Below are 20,985 nucleotides of genomic sequence, written 5' to 3'. Positions count from 1 at the left end.
AAGATTGTCTTTCGTTTTTTCATCCAGTTCTGGGAATTTATTGTGCTTAGTGTTTTTTTTTTTTTTTACACATTCACAGATTAATCCATAACATGTATTTCATAATTATTACATTGCTTTAATCTGGAACGCATTTTATCAATTTGTAGAATTTAGGGACAGAATGTTACTCTAAAATACTGTAGCGTTTTTATTGTATTGCAAGATAAAATGTGTCGGTCTGTAATTATTGTACCAACGCCAAAATAAGCGTTTCCCTAGGCCACTGAATTGCGATAAATTTCTTTCTTACGATCATCTCTGTTTATGATACAGTCTTTTGTTTCTTCGTCAAATTCTGAGAAGTCATAGTATTTCAGCCATCGCCTACAACGTAATCTTTCAATTAATGCGCAGTGTAAATTACATTTTCATTCTTGCGTTTCTCTTTTATGCTTTAATTTGTAACACATTTTCTCAATTTGTGAAATTCAGGTGCCGAGTGTTGTTTTAAATAGTTACTATATTCAGTACTAAATATTTATTCCCAGAGGAAAGATGACGGTTGATTATTATTTTACCAATGCCTAAAAAGAAACTTCCCTGCGACAGTAATTGCGAGAAATTTCTTCTTGCATTTTCTTATGTTTGTGATACTGTCTCTTGTTCCTTTAAGTTCTAGAAATCCATCGTATTTGACATTTTAGGGATTATCCTTGATCAACTTCGTACGTTTAAATTAATGCGTAATGTAAAGTGACGTTTCCATTATTGCAGTTATTTTTGTTTAGCGTATTCCTATAGTCAATTTTTCTCAATTTGCAGGAATTGACAGTTATATTGCTATAAAAAATGTTGCATAAGCGTAAGCCTACATATTTTTATCTCAGGTTTTTAAACAAAAGATGCCAACTTCTAATCATTATTGAATTAACGCCTACATAAACGTTTTCCTTCCTCAGAGAATTGAAATTCTTTCTTGCGTTCATTATTTCATATTTGTGAGGTAGACTCTTGCTTCTTCGTCGATTTCTAGGAAGCCATCGTTTTGGTTTTGCAGCTATTACCCTTGATACAAGTTAAATATGTTTATACGTTTAAATTAAATTACAGCGTAGGCCTAAATTACATTTTCATGTTTATAGTAGGCCTAATTTTTTTTTTTTAGTTTTCCCTGTCTCTGATAGAACTGACGAATTTAATTAGGCTATGTTCCGTAACCTACAAGTTGTGACATTAAAAACCAGCAATCGTTCTAGTTGACTTTCTTACCTTAGTGAATTCCGAATGAAAATATTTCTGATAGACCTACCAAAAATAATGTAAGTTAATAAAGACCACGATTGAGATATAAGCCCGGCTAGGCTTACTGATATTTAAAGCGTTCTAAAACTATCAGTGTAGGCTAGAATAGATGATTCACTAAACTTAAAAATGAAACAGTTTGGCATATAATTATTTACTAAGTTTCACAGTTTCAAATAATTGTTGATTCATTTAACCTATTTCATGTCTTAACATTCTAATAATACACTGGAAAGATAATATATATTACGCTCGTCTGTCTGAAAATATTCGGCCCTTGTTGAAACAAGTAAGTTTAAGTTACTATTCCCTAGTTGCATAAGCGTTGTTATATACTGTTATAATCTACCATGCACTATTAAAAGTTTTGAACGATTAAAATTACAGTACACCCTACAGGTCATAACGATCTTTAACACCTGCAACGTAGGCCTAGTCCGAAATGTTCTGAAGTTTCATCCCTTCGGTTGATGTATAGATCTAATCTATACTAATAATAAATCTGTAGCCGAAATTGTTCTGCTAATTTTCGATTTTCCAAAAATAATTGGTCCTAACATATATAATTAACCACCCTGAAACCGAAAATCGCTTTTTTTAAATTTTTGTATGTCTGTCTGTCTGTCTGTCTGTATGTTTGTTACCTTTTCACGCGATAATGGCTGAACCTATTTCGATGAAAATTGGAATATAAATTAAGTTCGTTGTAACTTAGATTATAGGCTATACGGCATTCAAAATACGTTATTTAAAAGGGGAGTTATAAGGGGCCCTGAATTAAATAAATCGAAATATCTCGCTTATTATTGATTTTTGTGAAATATGTTACATAACAAAATTTTCTTTAAAAATGATTTATGATAAGTTTTATCCTCTGAAAAATTTTGATAGGACTGATATTTAATGAGATAAATGAGTTTTAAAATTAAAATAACTGCCATCTAAGGCGGTATATTGAAATAAAAAACAAATGACTTCGTCTATAAGGGGCCTTGGACACAACAATCGAAAGCTATGAAACATAGCCTACAGACAATGTTTCTGTGCTTGTATGAAGTAATATCAGAAGCTAAATTAACCGATTTGTATAATTAATTATTATTTCATCATTGGAAAGTGTAGTTTCTCTGGATGGACATAATGCTATAATGTTATTTCAGTAACTTGTGAGTGAATTGAGGACAGGTAAGATTAAAATAGCTTCTTATGCACAGAAAACTTGATAGGTTATTCTGTATATTCATTTCCTGTATTTCTTATAGTAATGTTTATGAACATATTCATTTTTATCTCAGAGAATTAACGAACAACGAGAGTGTATTGATTTAGTATGCAGTAATAGTAGGCTACGTTAGCTTAGCAATCCATTATTTTATAATTCAAATTTTAACTATGCTCAATTGAATCGTGTTAAAATACATAAAATACATATGCAATAAATGCAATGCAAAAAATTGGGTAATGAGCCAAGCAGATTATGTTGCGCTGTTGTAAAAGTTGTTCCTCCTGAGATTCAAGAGCTCCCACAACAAATTAAAAAACTTTCTAATTCGAGTACATTCGTTATCAACACACTTTTTCATAATATAATATAAACATAATAATAAATCTGTAGCCAAAATTTTTCTGTTAATTTTCGCTTTTCCAAAAATAATTGGTAATAACTATTAGGAAACATGTTAAAGCAATTGTCATTGCGCTAAATGAATGGTCTCTGGATCAAAATAATCGCATTTTAATATTTTAAATACAATTTAAATTAAGTAACATATTAAACGATTTATCCTTCTATCAAACACGAATGTTCCCTGGATCAAATGTCCTATTTTAATTATGTAATTACTTTATATTTATTTCTAACGGGTGCAGCGGAGCGCACGGGTACGGCTAGTATACAATAAAATTATTTTGTCCCTTTTTGCGGTGAGTGGCCGTAAATCCGGCTAAAAGTTATTGGGCCTATAAGTTACGCTTGTGGTGGCAGCGGTGGTAAGCTATAAACAAACGTATTCAGTTTCAATACCGTTGCTATCTATGCAGATCCAATTCTTTAGGCTAATCATAATGACAAACGCACAACTGCTTGCCTGACGAATGTAAAATAATCGTGATGCTCAATTTTTTCCAAAATTGGAGCCAGGAGTCTCAGGATTCTTAGCGAATAAGTATGCCATTCCTTACTCCTTACTCCGAATCCAAAATAATGCGAGTTCCTCGTGTGTGAACAAAAACTCTCAAGACTGTCACTTATTGTCAGGAACAAGCAAATTTAAAACAGGACTTTTATGGTGAAGACATTCGCTCTGTTAAGGCCCTGATGAACTAATTTTAATGAAATGTAATGTATGTGTACTAGTAGACGGTTGAAAGGATGCAAGACATCTTGTCTTTTAATTTATAGTCTAATACAGTATTATTTTATACGGCATTTATTTTTATTGGCAGTTTTCGTACTTGGGAATTTAAGTTTTTTTTTTTTTTCCTAATGTTAAGGCCAATTTCTGTGAGGTTATTGAATATTTTCTTACACGGAAAATATTTCAGACCGTTTTCTATTGCAACTAGACTAGACGGCATTTCGGAAGGCGGTTAGCTGCTATATGCGCCGTAGCATTTCTGGTATGTGACGTCACAAGCTTGTACAGCAGAACCAATCGGAATCAGTCTGTAACTAGTACTTCCAGAGTTTGTTTATTCACGTGTGAGTGTTTCAGTACTTTGAATAAGTAAAACTAACATTTACTGTGTGTGTGTATGTGTGTGTGTATTTATGTGTGTGTGTGTGTGATAAATAAATGGAAGAAGAGACTGTAAAAAGACAAGTATTGCATAGGCAGGTGCGGAAAATAGTGTTTAAGACGTATAATTATTTTAAAAACGTTGTCGAGCAGAACGCTGCCGGCCATCTTGATGAGGCTGCAACATTGCCAACGCGCAAGAAACGACTGCAGAAGTGGGATTGAGAACAGTGCGAAAAATATTCTTAGTGAAGGAAAGAGGGTTTGTTTGGTGTCATACTTACAGTAATCAACGGCTGAGGTCATTATTGTCTTTTGATAACTTAAATTCTCTATTTGCATCGCACGTGCGCGTGAAGTACGATGTGGCAATGTTGTACGCTGCCTTGCTCTCTGTCTGTCTCTCTCGACGCAAACGCTAGCAGACTACCGCCTCCCGAATTGCCGTCGACTCTAGATCTGATTGAGTCCTTAATAATAGTCCTAGAGTTCATAGACCTACCTGCTTTTGTAGATGTAGGATTTTATTGCTTTTGGACGTAATGTGATATGAGCGTATTTCTGATATAGACAGATGATCTGAACATGTAATGAATCATGAAGCTGACACATAGCATGGTTGCAGACCATAATTTATTTCCGTTTATAGTTTTTGTTATATCGCCAGTCAGTTACAAGACATAGGACACAGAAATAACTTAGTTATTTACTTTACTCCCAAATAAGATAACTTAACTTATGCCGCACTTTCGTTTTTTACACTATGCACGGTTGACCAACTTCTGATGACGAAAGTACGAGAAATTTGGTGACCACAAATTTTAGAGCAATTTTTTCGAGTGTGAAGCGAAGATTCCTTGATGGATTGGTTTATAGGCTAAGTTATTAGGTAACTAATATAAAACTAAGTAGGTCTATTTAATTTTAACTTTATACTTTATATGAGTTTACCTCTGATTGGTTCACCGCTGTGGAGTAATGGTTAGCACGCCTGACTATGAAACTAGCGAGCTCGGGTTCAAATCCTGGTTGGGGCAAGTTACCTTGTTGAGGTTTTTCCGGAGTTTTCCCTCATTCCAATAGAGCAAATGCTGGATAATTTTCGACGTTGGACCCTTTGCTGGAATTATCACCTTCATCTCACTCACGCGCTATATAACCATAGCAGTTGAAAAAGCGTCGTAAAATAACCAATAATCTCTCTCTCTCACACACATTTGATTGAGATTGTGACTGATGGCCTGTATAGGCTACGTCTATTATCAGGCGGTACATCTCACTTGATATGTGTCAGAGGAAGAATAATTAACTTATTATTGTTTTTAGGTCTATACATCTCAAGTCTGATTTGTGTAGGCCTAATATGTAGCTAATCAGCGATGTGTGCAATAGAGAGAGAGAGAGAGAGAGAGAGAGAAAGGAACTGGCCACCCTACCCGATTATCTCCTGACCTAGTTGCCTCATAAGTGATGCCGTGAGGTTCAGACCTGTCTTCGGACAGTTGACTAAACCAAATATGAATTATGTCAGAATGTTGAGTACAATAATAACTTAAATTATTTTTAAAACATCCATATTTTTTTAGTTCTAACATATTAACATAATGCCGTAGAATATTTAATTTTTTATCGTGCTATGCAAGCTAAAATAATTCTTTACAATCATACGTGCATACAGTTACACCAGACATTAAAGGATCACCAAAACAATTAGGGCCTACTGTATTGATTGGTACCTACTAAACTACTTATCGATATTAATGTCAGTTTATATCTAATTATTATTTTATTATTATTATTATTATTATTATTATTATTATTATTATTATTATTATTATATTATTATTATTATTATTATTATTATTATTATTATTATTAGGTTACAATAAAAGTTAGCAGTTACGATTTATAAAGAAAAATACTAGAGGCATAGGATATCAGTACAGGAGCTGAGACGATAAAAAAAATAGCTCAAATACAGGAGTTGCCGGAAAATATAGGAGAATCGGTGACCGGAATTGCACATAAATGACATTTTTATAATCCAAAAGTAAGCAAGATGTCTGATTTAAATTATAAATTATGCACTGTCAGTAGAGATTCGCAATTATTTCTGCGCAAAGCCACATAAAATCTTCGTAGATTATGGTCACTTTTTTGCATTCAAAAGCAATGAAATCATTAAACGGTATTGGTGTTTTATAATGAGATTTTAAATATAAGCCTAATATACTGTTTATTCGTCAAACAACAAGCGGTAGTGTGAAAATAGGTCGTTAAAGGGTGAGTCGTAAAATTGTCTTTAGAATTAGTGATGGCTAAATCTTAAAAAGAGGAGACTCTCTGCTCCCCCCCCCCCCCCCCCGAATAGTCCTGTTGTCCTGACTCAGTTTTATATCATATTACTTGCTGCAAATAATGATTTATATAAGTACATTTTTGCGTCATCTACAGAAAAATAAGTTTTGTTATAAAAGTAGCATTTTTTTTTCTCTTGTTTACAGTAACTAGAATAATTACCTAATTTTTTAAGTATCTAATTCGTGTAGTTATATTTTAATTTAATTTTTTTTTGATGATATTATTAATCGGACATAATTCTGTAAATAATTAAATTTTACAGAAAAATAGAGTATAATATAGGCCCATTTGTTTTTTGACGTCGATAGGCCTATCTAGATTATTTCTAAAATTCTTGTCCAAGGAAGTTTTCTATTGGAGGCATAATCCTGCATGTAATCATTAATATCTCTAACAAAAACGTTTTGAAGACATATTGTCTATAGGCCTACTATTATTAGGCCTATATTATAGTCTATTTTTTTATTTCATTGCAATCCATTTTGAGTAGCTACTTAACTTGGAAATAAAAGCCCCTGGAGTTTCAGTAAAAATGATTAGGCCTATAACCTACAAGGTTATTCTGAAGTAAATTCCCAATTTGAAATGACTATCTTCTGTAGGCTACATAGGCTATTAACAGTTTGGTTCCCTATAGATACTATTATGCTTTAAAGAGATTGCTCTTTTTTTCTTCTTTTTTTTTTTTCGATATGCATTTCGTTGTTATGGTAACTATGTCACGCTTGTATTAACAGTTGTGGTTAAAAATACAGGCAGCAATTATTATTTTTACAATGATTTTGCTTTCACGAGTTCATATTGGCCTCGTTCAGGCTATTGCGAATGCAATAGACAATATCCCAATGCATTGAGAAGATTTCGAACGTTACGTGGTGTGAGAATTTGACCCTGCTCTGCAAACTCATTTCGTAAGCTGGTGAACAAATTTGAGGAAACTGGTGAAAAACACGGTGGTGATCATATTAAGTTTTTTAAAATTTCTTCTTATAATAAACTCCCATTTTTTTACGAACAAATTGGTGTTCTTATTTTTGCATAATCTATGCATATTGTTTTAAAATAAAATATTTACGATTCGTATTTGCCTGGGTTATAGGTTATAATCTTCTTTATTCAAAAAGTACGCCTATAGGCCTATGTATTGGTGCTTAACTCGAAATAGGCCTATCCGCCTTGCATTTTCCTCATACCCATTACGCCCTTTTTCTTCATTTTATTGTGGCAATTTACAGAGCCTACGGCGTACAGGCATGGCAATTGAATTAGCCTAACTCGCAAACAACTTTTCTCAGCCAGGACGCCATGTTTCTATGATTCTTGGCGCCATACTATTTTCGAATCCTGTTGGACAATTCCTTGTGGAGTCTTTGATCAGTTAGGAAATGTTATTTCCTTTCAAGACAATGAAATACTTTTAAAGTATTGTAAGTGATTTGACAAAACTCGTGAAGTATTGGCAACTCTTGGAAAGTCTTGTGAAAATTTGACCAATTGCAAGCAGCATTTTTTTTCGTAAGTTTGATCGTGTAATACAAGCATCTTCAGGCAGATAGGTAATATTATTAATGCCGTAATTGTAACCTTTGTATTTTAAAAATACAGTTCTAAAGCGATAGACTCATGTAAATTATTAGGTTATCGCATCGAAAGTGTTTAAAAAATGCGTTTTACATGTGTAAAACTAAGAAAAAAATTATATCGTATACCGTGAAGATGCCATAGAAAACCAAAACTTGATATTTTTTAATACATACCTTGTAGCCTATGGTATATCTTGAAACAAGTCTGTATAGAAGTGTGACATCGCGCTTTGCACCATGTTGTCATGAGAGATGGTGCACACGGTATTGGATCATGTTACAGTGCCAGCAGCAAAGATCGGCACAAATTAATCTCGGTTCTCTGCCTAATGAATCTTTCTGTCCGTTTTATTTTGTAGCTGGATGTTAAAGCAGTGGCGGATGAAACGACTTTTTTTATTATTATTTTAACTATCGCTGGTCTCTCACTCTCTGTCTCTGTCGTTCTCTCCCATTCCTTTCCACTCGTTCCGGTTTCCCTTCTTGTACGCCACTACATCCCGAATTAACCCGAACGTGGCTACCGATGTCGCCCGAAGCTAAGGCTTGGGGATTTGACTCTGCCGGCCGAAGGTCTGTGAGCAGTAGGTTTGTGCTTGCGAGGTGGCTGGCTGGTTGGGACTACGTACTCTTTGTGCATGTTGAATTCTGGAAATAATTGTGTTTTTATCTTCACTGCTTGTGCTGCAAATGGATGGGGACGCCGATTAATTTAATGTTATCATACTGATCACACGCTGCGTTTAATACAGGTTAGTGTTCTTTGGGAAAATGAGATGAGCCATTCTTCCATGTGTGTTCACGTAGCTGTGTGCATTTTGATTGTAACGAAAAAAAAAATGCTGCGTACAATTTGTTCACATTACCATTACAGAAGCCGTCGCTACAAACGCAGCAGTGCAGAAATGGATATGGTTTTTATTGTGAAGAACAGTGCTTATGTGTAATATATGTGTGTACGTGTCAAAATGTTGGGAAGGTGACCGTGTTGTGTGCTATGGCCGAAGAAACAGGCGTTAGATACGATAGCCTTATCTCATTTCCTGTGTTACGCGTTCTGCGATACGCTGTTGTGGAAACTTGGCCGTCTAGGGATGTTGGTGCGAATCTTGACAATTCCTAGTGTGACAGCGATTATGTCTTTCTAACATTCACGTGCCTATTTCCCACTTTCGGTCAGGAAAAATGAGTCATTCTAATATTTTGTGCTTTTTGCTGCTGTTAAGAACTGTTCAACAAAACCAGTTTCTCTTAGAGCGAAAACAATGGCTTGATTCTTATTTTTGCTGCTAAGGAGTTGTGTTTCACGGTATGACTTCATCGTCTTAGCGTTCGAAATCATTTCCAGGATCACACAGACAAGAAAGAAGTAAAGATACGATTAGCTCATTTTTCCAAAGAGAGGCTAATAACGTGAAGCTAAAATTATTTTATAAGTTATCAGCATTTATTCACACTTTCCTCCCATTGTGCTGGTCGTTCGCTGAAATCACTGTATTTTAATATTATTATGAGTAAATAATAATAATAATAATAATAATAATAATAATAATAATAATAATAATAATAATATGCACTTGGCAGCATATCTACGCAATCAAGATTTTGATTAATGCATTTTCACGTTTCGTTCGTTTTTAAATTTGTCAGCATAGGCGAAGTTAACCTATAGGCCTAGGCCTAATAATAAACTACCAGTTCTTAGCGATGACATCCTAGCTTCAAACAATAAGTTAGATACTGATATTTTCATTTTTTCAATAATGTGTTATTTGTTAGGTCTGTTTTATATCAAGGTGACATCTGTAATTTAGACTATAAGTATATTATGTAGTAACATTCAAAATGTGGCTATACTGAGACATGCATAGTACGTTGGGTTGTAAATGTAGGCAAGTCGATTCATCTGATTCCTTTCTAGGCTCTAAATTCTGATAGTGAAAGTTCGGTACTGTAATTTCCATTAATTGTGTAAGCTATAGCCTTCCATATGTTGACTCGCCATGTAAAAATATTCGTTTTCATACAGTGTGCAGGCTCTCTTGTTCACCAATTATTATTTTATACATTTATGACATCGTGGCAGTTTTGCGTTGCAAGCTTCCGCCGTTGTATGCGTTTTGTTGGCAGAATTGGTGCAGATATTTTTTAACGTCATTGTTGCGTGTCGCCATCTCCCTACGACGTGACGTTGGGAATGTGAAATCTTAGAAAGAGCTTCTTACGCCTGTGCGTTTTATATGGTATAAATGTGAGAAGCCGGAATATTGCAACATATTAGGTACAGCAATTAAAATGTGTTAAAGTTCTGTTATAGTGTTCATAGCTACAGTACAGTTCCTGCCGGTATAGTGCAGTGTTGTATGATTCCGTAACTATCTCTCTTTGTGGCTATTAAAATGAATTATGGCTTATTGTAAGCATAACAAGATTACGGACTACGTTTATAACCGTGAGTATATTGTGTGGATAATGGTTTTTCAATCGGCGGCGTTTAGAATGGTCGTAGCATGTAGGCTGCGTCACTACAATTAACTGTTTGGAAGTGTATGGATATTGTAACTATGCTGTATAAGTGTGTAAGTCTACATTTGATAATTTTATTATATAGGCTATTCAGTAGCAAATAGTATACTAGGGCTGTATGATTTTCGTGATTCCCGTGCACTGTACAGATCTGTAAAATATTAATTAAGTTAAGCTTTTTAAGGACTTCGATAAGAAATCTTGTGAATTGTAGCATTTATTTTGCGTTGTAATTAGAAATCAACGGCTTTAAAGTTTTGATCTTTAATTGTGGCGGAATTGCGTATTTTTGGTTTAGTAGGGCCTGTTTCATAATTATTTTTTGAGACGATTAAATTACCAAGCCTGTATACCTCTATGAATATAGTTTTGCTTTTTTAGTTAGACTATAGGTTAGTTTTCTCTTGCTTTGTCGTTTGTTACTATGTGGACTATAACCTATAACTTTGAATCTCGGGTATTCGCTGTATCGCTTTATAGAGTTAACGATTTTGTAAAATATTTTGCGTTGGTATGATAAATCCTTTGTCTCCTGTGTGTTCAAACAAAACCCTCGCCGCGCACGGCTTTGTGCGGCCAATATGTGACAGATTATATTAACTTGATCAATTTTGGGAAGCTCAAGTAATAGAATGAATTAGTTTACTGTTTACAAAGAGAGATGTTGAAACTATAATCTTGCCTCTACGTTTTGATCATGTTTTAATTGAAGGGTTTTTATTTGTTTTTCATTAAGTAAATTGTGGGTAGTGTTTGCATTCATCACACATTTGCTAACATGAGGTTCAGACAGGGTAAAACAAATCCTCACAGATTCAGAGAGTCTGCTATTCAAACTGATGCCATTTCTGTTCGGAATGGAAGAGCTAGCTATTACGTCTGATTAAATTTTTAGTTGCATAATGCTTAACGCAGTTATGATTGTGTGTTCTTGTTTTAGCTTTACAGCAATCCCTAGTTATCCGATAATGACACAGTCTTACAGCAAATAGTCGTCTGCTGGCATACATATAAGTTAGCTCTTCGCCTTCTGTATTTTCGATATGATCAGTAGTTTTAATTAGGCCTGTCTTATTATAGGCATGTAAGTTATGCATGTAAAGAAGCATTAAAATGCACGCTATACAACGCTGTAAATAGTAGGGTCTATTGATAAATATAAGCACAGGAACGCCATTTCATAATAATTTGTAAAATCACCCTGATAACCTAGAAAATGAAACAGCTGCAGTATCGGCAAATTATTTGAAATAAAAAAAAAAAAAGATTTTGAAAATTGAACACAAGTTTGTGTAGCCGAAATTAAAAATAGTGTAGGAAGCTGTATTAAAGTTCGTTTCAATTTCTAGAGGTATGTCGACGATGTTATGAAATGACTTACCAAGTTTTCAAAAAATTATTGACTATTTGCATTAAACTTCGCAATCTCTAGTGCAGTGATTCCCAAAGTGTGCACCACGGATCCCCAGGGATCCGCCAAGACTTATCAGGGGATCCGCGGTTGGTAATATAAATTTTTAAATACGTAACAATACTACCGTTTGTACAGTACTGTACTCGACTGTACTTGTGAAAGTTAATATATCGGCAAGGGTGGATGACCAGGTCTCACACTTGGGTTAGCTGGCCTTCGAGATATTGTAACAAACACGACTTAATTTTTTTCAGTTAAGGTATTGAAAATGTTTGTCTGCTTGGCGAGTTATTAGTCCTTATCTGCTTGGTGTATGTGTATGGTTGCAGTTTTTTCTCTCGAAACCAACAGTGTAAAGGCTCATTCACAATGAAAATTAAACATAACGTAAACATTAACATAAGCACATAAACATATGCCACAAACTTAAGTAGCCAAGGCCCATTCACAATGAAAATTAAACATAACGTAAACATAACACGTGTGTGGAAACAAACATACCGAATCAACAAAACTACAGAATCTATTACATAAAAATGGAGAATTGCACAATGACTGACGATGTAGCTATTCAATTTATGTTTCTAATAACTACAGTGGCATCAGTATATGGCTTTCAATACTTGAAATCAAAGAAACGGAGATGTAAAATAATCAACTTTTCGTCATATGATTCCATATCGTGCGCCTAGCTATCATCACGGCCAATAGATCAAAATATTGCCTGTAGGCAAAGCCCATGAGATGTTAAACAAAAAGTGAAAACACGCTTTCCGCTTGTGTACTGTTTCCAAATCGCATAAACATAAGCATGAAAGTTTGGAGTTTGCAAACTTTCATGTTAACGTCTTATGATTAAGATTATGTTTATGCTTATGTAATTCATTGTGAATGCTTTCATTAAATAACATGGACACAAGGTTTTATGCTTACGTTATGTTTATGTTTAATTTTCATTGTGAATGGGCCTTAAGAATTGCAGTTTTTTCTCTCGAGACCAACAGTGTAAGAATAGGTTTTTATAAATGTGTTCGGAGACGTAATGCCTTGATTATAAAATAAATTTGATTGACAATGTTATTTTGACAATAACAGCAATAAATTTTGACACGCATTTTTAAAAAGAAACGAATTTCATCCATTGTGCACGCGTTCTGCTTCTGCTATTTTTATTGTGAATTCAGTGTCTATTCATTCAGTACGAGCAGGCTTATGTGAGGTGTTCGTGTTAAACTGTGTTTTAATAACCACTTGTCTTTGATTCCGAACATAATATTATTAATTTAATATTAAGAATAATTTTATTTTTCATATTATACAGTGTCGTCTTAGTGGATTGGTGGCTAATAAAAGATAAAAATGACAGTTCTACAAATTCAGAAACCAGTCGATCACCTTGTCATGTAGGCTATCACACCCTAGTGCTTCTAATTTAAAAACGGGTGAATCAACTTATTCATGTAGGCCTAATTACTGAAAAAATACACGCAGTTTATAAACGTATGGCTTTGCATGGTAATTATTAATGTAGTTGTAGACATATTGTCGATGGTAAATACGTACAGAATATAAATATGGAGGCATATTAAATTTATATCTATATTAATCTAGCAAATAATTAATTTAATTTAATTTGAGGATCCGTGAATTTCGAGTCGAAAGGGATCCGCGATAAAAAAAAGTTGGGAACCACTGCTCTAGTACTTTCCAGTATTTTCAGATACAAAAAGGTGAAAGGGTGTGGTAAATACACTCAGTGATCCCTAGAAACTGGAAAAATATAAAAAAAAAATTACTCAAACATGTAGGCCTAGGCATAAAGTGAAGTAAATTAGAGTGTAAGTTTGTGTTCACAAAGTTAGTTTTCATTACTAAGTTACTGTATGAATGAATGAAAATCTCTAATAGATACAACCGATGTTATGTAAATACATTGTAGCGTTGCGGTTAAAGTGTAGCCCCTAGCACTTAATTTAGTCTTGAACGTAGTAGCCTATTATTTATTGTGCGCTTGAATTAGGTGTAGCTAGCTAGATGTGACAACTAGGTATATTTTGTTTTTGAATAAGTTGTCAGTGCTGCCACCATGTTTCGTAAATGTTGCATTTGTGTTCAATAGCCATGAAAACGTTCTCGTAATTCCTTATGGTCCATATTTCGCTGTCAAATGATTGTATTGGTTTTGCCAAAGTGTTGTAGGCTTTAATAATTAATTGTGTTTTTCTGGATCACCAAGAGTTTTCATAGTTTCCATTGCTGGTATGCTAAATTCCTCCTCATAATCAATCCTAGGCATAACGAAGTATTTAGGCGTAGATATCTATTGAGTGGTTGTATCATTTTATGTAGCCTACTAGGTGAACAATAAGCATTGGACCGCGAGCTCGGCTTGTCAGTCCGCGGTATGTCAGTCCATTGGCGCCGGTAAACGGAAGTCCGTAAATCCGCATATAAGTTAAACCTACATACGAGGGTTTCTCTCGTAAGTTATTGCTGTGGTAATAAACATTTAAAAAATAAAAGCAATTTATACACCCATGTCACGCAAGAAGATGCTGGAACTGTCTGCATGCATTTTTCATACATTTCTGTAATGTGCTTAATGTGCATTAGGCCTACACCGCGCAGTTCACTCTGAGAAATATGTGCATTAATTAATTTTAATTTAATTTCTTCCTGTAACCACTACAGGTTGCCATCGACAAAGAGTACCGTGATACAATAGAGTAAATGCCTTGAGGCTTAGTGATACATTGTTGTTAGAGTGAAAAATAACAGAATAACACCTACCCACGTAGGTGGAATCATGCTTCGAAAACAAAATGAGATTGAAAAGCCATTGTAGGCTTACAAGACAAATCCACACACATTAGATGAATTGAAACTTGACATTCATGAAGAAATGCGAAATACACCTAAGTGATTTTTTTTTTTTTCGGAATATTCCAGAAAATTTCCAATATTATCTAGAGTTTCCTCAGTGAGTACAGTATATTGCTTTCTAGGCTTATCTTAAACATTTCCCATTTTATGAAATTTATTCAACGATCTATGAATCGTAGGTTTATTTCCACCTGGAAAATAAACGTCTGAGAATCTCTCTTAAAATAATCTCCTTACAGCCCGAACTGATTTCGTACGCACGTATGAATCATACGTAAACACTCTTCATGGAATGGAATCCCAGAATTGAGCCATATTAACCCAATTAAAACACACACTAAATAACGCTGGCTTAAAACACGGGCTTATCTTTATCTCGTAACAGAACGTTGTACACCATTTAGGTATACTGAAAGGAGTAATTTAGCCTACTATTAAGCTTGCTGTATGTCATTCATAAATGACAGTAGACATAGGCTATATAAAGTTTGAAATTTGTATTTATTTAAACGCATCTTTGGTGTCTCATTCATGGATTGTAGTAGATTAGGCCTATGATATTTTAACTATTTATGGATTGTGTTTTTGCTATATTATGATTTAAATTTAGAAATGTAGATTTTTACAATAAAAAAGAACTTTGGGGAGGCCGAGACGTAGATGGGAGGATAATATTAAAATAGATTTGAGGGAGGTGGGATATGATGATGGAGACTGGATTAACCTTGCATAGGATAGGGACCGATGGCGAGCTTATGTGAGGGCGGCAATGAAGCGCCAGGTTCCTTGAAAGCCATTTGTAAGTAAGTAAGATTTTTACAATCACGATAAATTTCAAATATGTCGAAATGCTGTCAAAATAAATTGTTTTTGTGTTTAAAACCATGTCAACTATATTATTGTAGTTTTTTAATCTGCGTTGAAATACGAATTTGAATACAAAAGACGAAATATAAGGCTAAGCTTATATAGGCTATTTCTGGAAATAAGAGCGAAATTATATTTTATGAGACATTTCTGTGTTTTTGTAAAAAAGAAAAATAATTTCAAGACCCCGTCACATAGGCTACAGGTAAATAATTTTTTTTTTTCAAATACAGTCGAAACCGGTTATAACGACTCCGAAGGGACTGCCAGTTTACGGTCGTTGTAGCCGATTGTCGCACAAACCGGTTTTTTTTGCTAAAAATTTCATATCTGTAAATTTTTGGCTGCACACTTACATGGTTAATGAACAGAATAGAGTTAAAGCTTCAAATAACGTAACAGAAATACAGTACGTACAGTATTTGTGGAGAGGGACTGAAGAGGAATTTTTCGTCTAATGTTTGTACAGGTAGGCCTACGTACAGCCAGCAAAATATAAAAACCTCTAAGTGAGGAAAGTAGCAACAATGTAAATTGGTCAATAATTTAGTACATACACGATCTTGGCTAATAAATGAGATAAAATGTGGAGCATGTTTTAAATTTACTGTAAGTGCTGTATAGTATAATAGTCATGAATGACACATCCTCGTTCCAGTTACTGTATTACAAAAATTACGTATTAAACACTTTCCTTTTCTTTTGCAACATCTTCACAGCGATGTTTGCCTTGACTGTTTAACAGACATACTGATTTGAAATCTGTAATCTAACTGAAAACAAGAGTTTGAAAATAAGCGTTACATATTTGTCAGTAATCCCCGAATACATAACAAATAAAAACCAATACTGGACGTTATACCCGATAAATTTTCCGAAAATGACATGCAAATGCGTCGTTTTATACGATAAGTTGTAGGCCTAATAAGCGATGTCGTACTAAGCGATTTTTTAAATACAGGATTTAAATGTGGGATTTAGACGGGACCGTTAGATTTCGCCGTTATAGCCAATATGTCGTTAAAAGCGATGTCGCTATAAACGGTTTCGACTGTAGTTTCATCACACCTCCATGTTAGCTTTTATAATATGAATAGCGAAGGGTCCACACCTGTGGAGTAACGGTCAGCGCGTCTGGCTGCGAAACCAGGTGGCCCGGGTTCGAATCCCGGTCGGGGCAAGTTACCTGGTTGAGGTTTTTTCTGGGGTTTCCCTCAACCCAATACGAGCAAATGCTGGGTAACTTTCGGTGCTGGACCCCGGACTCATTTCACCGGCATTATCACCTTCATATCACTCAGACGCTAAATAACCTAGATGTTGATACAGCATCGTAAAATAACCCAATAAAATAAAAAATAGCAAAGGAATGTGATCTGTGTAATGCACTCTTTGTTGGTATCTGTAACGTTAACTCGAGTTTTCAACTAATATGTCTTGTGCTGTTTGTTGAATATTGGCTGCCTATACGATCTCTTTAGGCCCAGTTTTCACTCACAAACAAGTTGTATTATGGTAGCGGTTGACTATGATTGAGCAACAAGATGGGTCTGGATAAAATCACACCATATCTTTCGCCATGTTTCTTAATATTCACAAATTCACTATAATTTTATATGTTCCTTTATTTATTTATTTCCAAGAATTTTAATAGAAACAAATCTAGAAAATGCACCTGTTAACACATTGATAGCATTGAATTCCTGTCACGAAATATTTTCATAAAAATGTTCCATTTCAAAACTCTACAAAATGCTCAATTCTAACATTAACATTGCTATAAATACTAAATCTGATTCCGGAAGTGTTAAAGTTTTAATTTTAAACTAGCCGTACCCGTGCGCTCCGCTGCACCCGTTAGAAATAAATATAAAGTAATTATATAATTAAAATAGGACATTTGATCCAGGGAACATTCGTGTTTGATAGAAGGATAAATCCTTTATTATGTTACTTAATTTACATTTAATTAAAAATTTAAAATGCGATCATTTTGATCCAGAGACCACTCATTTGGTCATAAAAATTAGTTTAGGAAATACAGGAAACGAATATACAGAATAGCCTATCAAGTTTTCTGTGCATAAGAATCTATTTTAATCTTACCTGTCCTCGATTCACTCAGGAGTTACTGTGATAACATTATAGCATTATGTCCATCTATAGAAACTACACTTTCCAATGGTGAATTAATAATTAATTATACAAATCGGTTAATTAAGCTTCTGATATTACTTCATAGAAACGCAGAAACATTATCTGTAGGCTATCTTTCATAGCTTTCGATTGTTGCTGTCCAAGGCCCCTTATAGACGAAGTAATTTGTTTTTTAATTCATTACACGGCCTTAGATGGCAGTTATTTTAATTTTAAAACTCATTTATCTCGTTAAATATCAGTCCTATCAAAATTTTTCAAGGAATAACACTTATCGGAAATGATTTTTAAAGCAATTTTTATTATGTAACATTTTTCATAAAAATCAATAATAAGCGAGATATTTCGATTTATTTAATTCAGGCCCCCTTATAACCCCCCATTTAAATAATGTATTTTGAATGCCATATAGCCTATAATCTAAGTTACAACGAACTTAATTTAGTCTATATTCCAATTTTCATCGAAATCCGTTCAGCCATTATCGCGTGAAAAGGTAAGAAACATCCACACAGACAGACAGACAGACATACAAACAAAAATTTCAAAAAAGCGATTTTCAGTTTCAGAGTGGTTAATTATATATGTTAGGACCAAGTATTTTTGGAAAATCGAAAATTACCAAAAAAATGTCGGCTACAGATTTATTATTAGTATAGATTGCTAAAACCTACCATCTCTATAGTGTTTTATTTACGGTTTGTATTACGTTCTTTCAGAAGCTAAATTTTACCACATCTTATCCACATGCAGATCTGAACGATTTTTTTTCGCACTTTCTAAATTCCTCTCTGTCTCTAGTGCCCTTTTTGTGGGACCATGTCATACATGCGTATGAGCTTATTTTCGACAGCAGGGTAAGTAATTCTGTAGCCTGCTTGCTTCCTTGTCGGTTCTTTTCCGCTCTTTCCACGGTAAGGAGCACTCTTATCCGTGGATGGAATTGCAGTAACGAGATCACAGCTTACAATAGAACCCCTCGAAGTTATCGCAGAACTCTGCAGTAAAACTAGCGAGGCAAATGTATCAGCAAAAGTGAACTGCAGTATTTGTAGTGAAACTTTAAGCAAAGCACTGCTATTAAATCGCGCAGACGGGCGGAAGATTTATATACACGTTGCTTACTATCGCTTGCGATTATGTTTAAGGCGCTGAATGTAGCAAAATAACCTCCGTGCCGTCTAGCTCAATTGTTAAGAGTGTTGTTAAACATTATTTTGTGCGAGATCGTGCGTATTTGCTTGTTTTCCGCACAGAACCAATACGCGGTAAGTGTGAAATACCACATTCAGTATTCCCAACGTAACACACGTAACAATTTCCCTCTTCTTACCGCTTAAGCGCGACATTCATTTTACTGCTTTAGGCTTTTAACATATTATTTTTAGAGACGTTTAACATAGTAATAATTATAAATTGGAAACTTACCACTGCAATTTCACCTAAATTGCAATGTTAATTATTGTTTTTAAATATTTGCAAAAATTAAGTAAAGTCTACTACTCCACGAAACTTATTGCATTCCTGATAAAAGTAACATTAAGGAAGCCGTGAAAAAATTAACGAGATTCCAGATGCCGATGTTATTACTGCAATATGTTATATAAATAATATTGTTAAAATATTAAAATGAAAAATAAATCATTACATAACCTTACCGTTTGTTTTGAGTTCGCATTTATAGACTGGGGGGAAAAAAAAGACAGACGTGAATCACGGCGTGCTGGAGTATAGTAAACAAAGAAAACATTTTACAGCAACAATGTTGAAGAAAGATATTTTGGTGTTTCGAAGTTGGCGTCATTAAACAGAAACTAAGATGGAAATTTCATTGCAACTAATTAGAAATTCGTCTTTCAGGTATGTAATAAACGATCTTCGCACAAAATAATGTACGATACACGAGTTGCATGTTTGTTTTCATGTTCTCGGAAATTAAAAAAGCTCAACTACGTTTCGCTTTTTCAATCTTTTCCTCGACCATGAAAACGTCAACATAAGTTACCGCTCTTGTAACGTATATTACTATTGTGCGAAGATCGTTTATTACATACCTGAAAGAGGAATTTCTAATTAGTTGCAATGAAATCTCCATCTTGGTTTCTGTTCAATGACGGCAAATTTGTAAAACAAAAATATCTATCTTCAACATTGTTGCTTTAAAATGTTTTCTGTGTTTACTATACTCCAGCAAGCCGTGATATACGTCTGTCTTTTTGTTCCCCCCAGTCCATAAATGCGAACTTAAAACAAACGGTAAGGTTATGTAATGATTTATTTTTCATTTTAATATTTTAACATTATTATTTATATAACGTATTGCAGTAATAACATCGGCATCTGGAATCTTGTTGATTTTTTCACGGCTTCCTTAATGTCACTTGCATCACGAATGCAGTAACTTTAGTGGAGTTGTAGAGTTTACTTAATTTTTGCAAATATTTAAAAACAATAATTAACAGTGCAATTTAGGTGAAATTGCAGTGGTAAGTTTCCAATTTATAATTATTACTATATTGAACGTCTCTAAAAATAATATGTTAAAAGCCTAAAGCAGTAAAATCAATATGTCACTTAAGCGGTAAGAAGGGGGAAATTGTTATGTGTGTTAGGTTGGGTATACTGAATTTGGAATTTTAGACTTTCCGCGGAAACCAAGCAAATACGCACGATCTGGCACAAAATATTGGTATCACCCTCAGCAGAAGCGAGGAATTGTCATTGCGTCTAAGACCACGTACAAATTATTATTTAAGTCTTTGACACTGTAGGCCTATGTGTAACGCAGACACACTTAAGCTTCTTACACAAAGTACCGTACCTAAACTTTCTGTTATAAGCCTACTTCTTTCTGTTTGTGGGAAAGAGCTGATTTCTGAATTGTTTTGTCCTGTGCAATGAATTCTGAGATGGATTCTGGACGCGCTAGAAGTGAACATTATATTCACTAATAATCTATACTAATAATAAATCTGTAGCGAAAATGTTTGTGGTAATTTTCGATTTTCCAAAAATAATTGGTGTTAACATGTATAATTAACCATCCTGAAACCGAAAATCGCTTTTTTGAAATTTTTGTTTGTATGTCTGTCTGTCTGTCTGTCTGTCTGTCTGTCTGGATGTTTGTTACCTTTTCACGCGATAATGGCTGAACCAATTTATATGAAAATTG

General features: G+C 34.2%; 1 protein-coding gene across 15 annotated transcripts in view; it reads left to right on the top strand.

The window, feature by feature from the left end:
* LOC138706600 (muscleblind-like protein 3) overlaps positions 1-20,985 on the top strand; it is a 1,567,271-nt gene that overhangs the window by 964,599 nt on the left and 581,687 nt on the right. For 3 of the 15 annotated variants that reach the window (XM_069836108.1, XM_069836106.1, XM_069836097.1), the window contains exon 1: positions 8,532-8,718. The exons of 6 other annotated variants lie outside the window; for them this stretch is intronic. The gene's annotated coding sequence lies outside the window, so the exon portion shown is untranslated. Of the gene's footprint in view, positions 1-8,525; positions 8,719-20,985 lie in introns of those variants that run through there. 6 more of the 15 variants (XM_069836107.1, XM_069836110.1, XM_069836109.1 and 3 more) reach the window with 4 other exon arrangements.

Source organism: Periplaneta americana, chromosome 9 (genome assembly GCF_040183065.1).
Source record: "Periplaneta americana isolate PAMFEO1 chromosome 9, P.americana_PAMFEO1_priV1, whole genome shotgun sequence".
Classification (NCBI taxonomy): domain Eukaryota; kingdom Metazoa; phylum Arthropoda; class Insecta; order Blattodea; family Blattidae; genus Periplaneta; species Periplaneta americana.
This window is presented reverse-complemented; position numbering and strand designations above follow the sequence as displayed.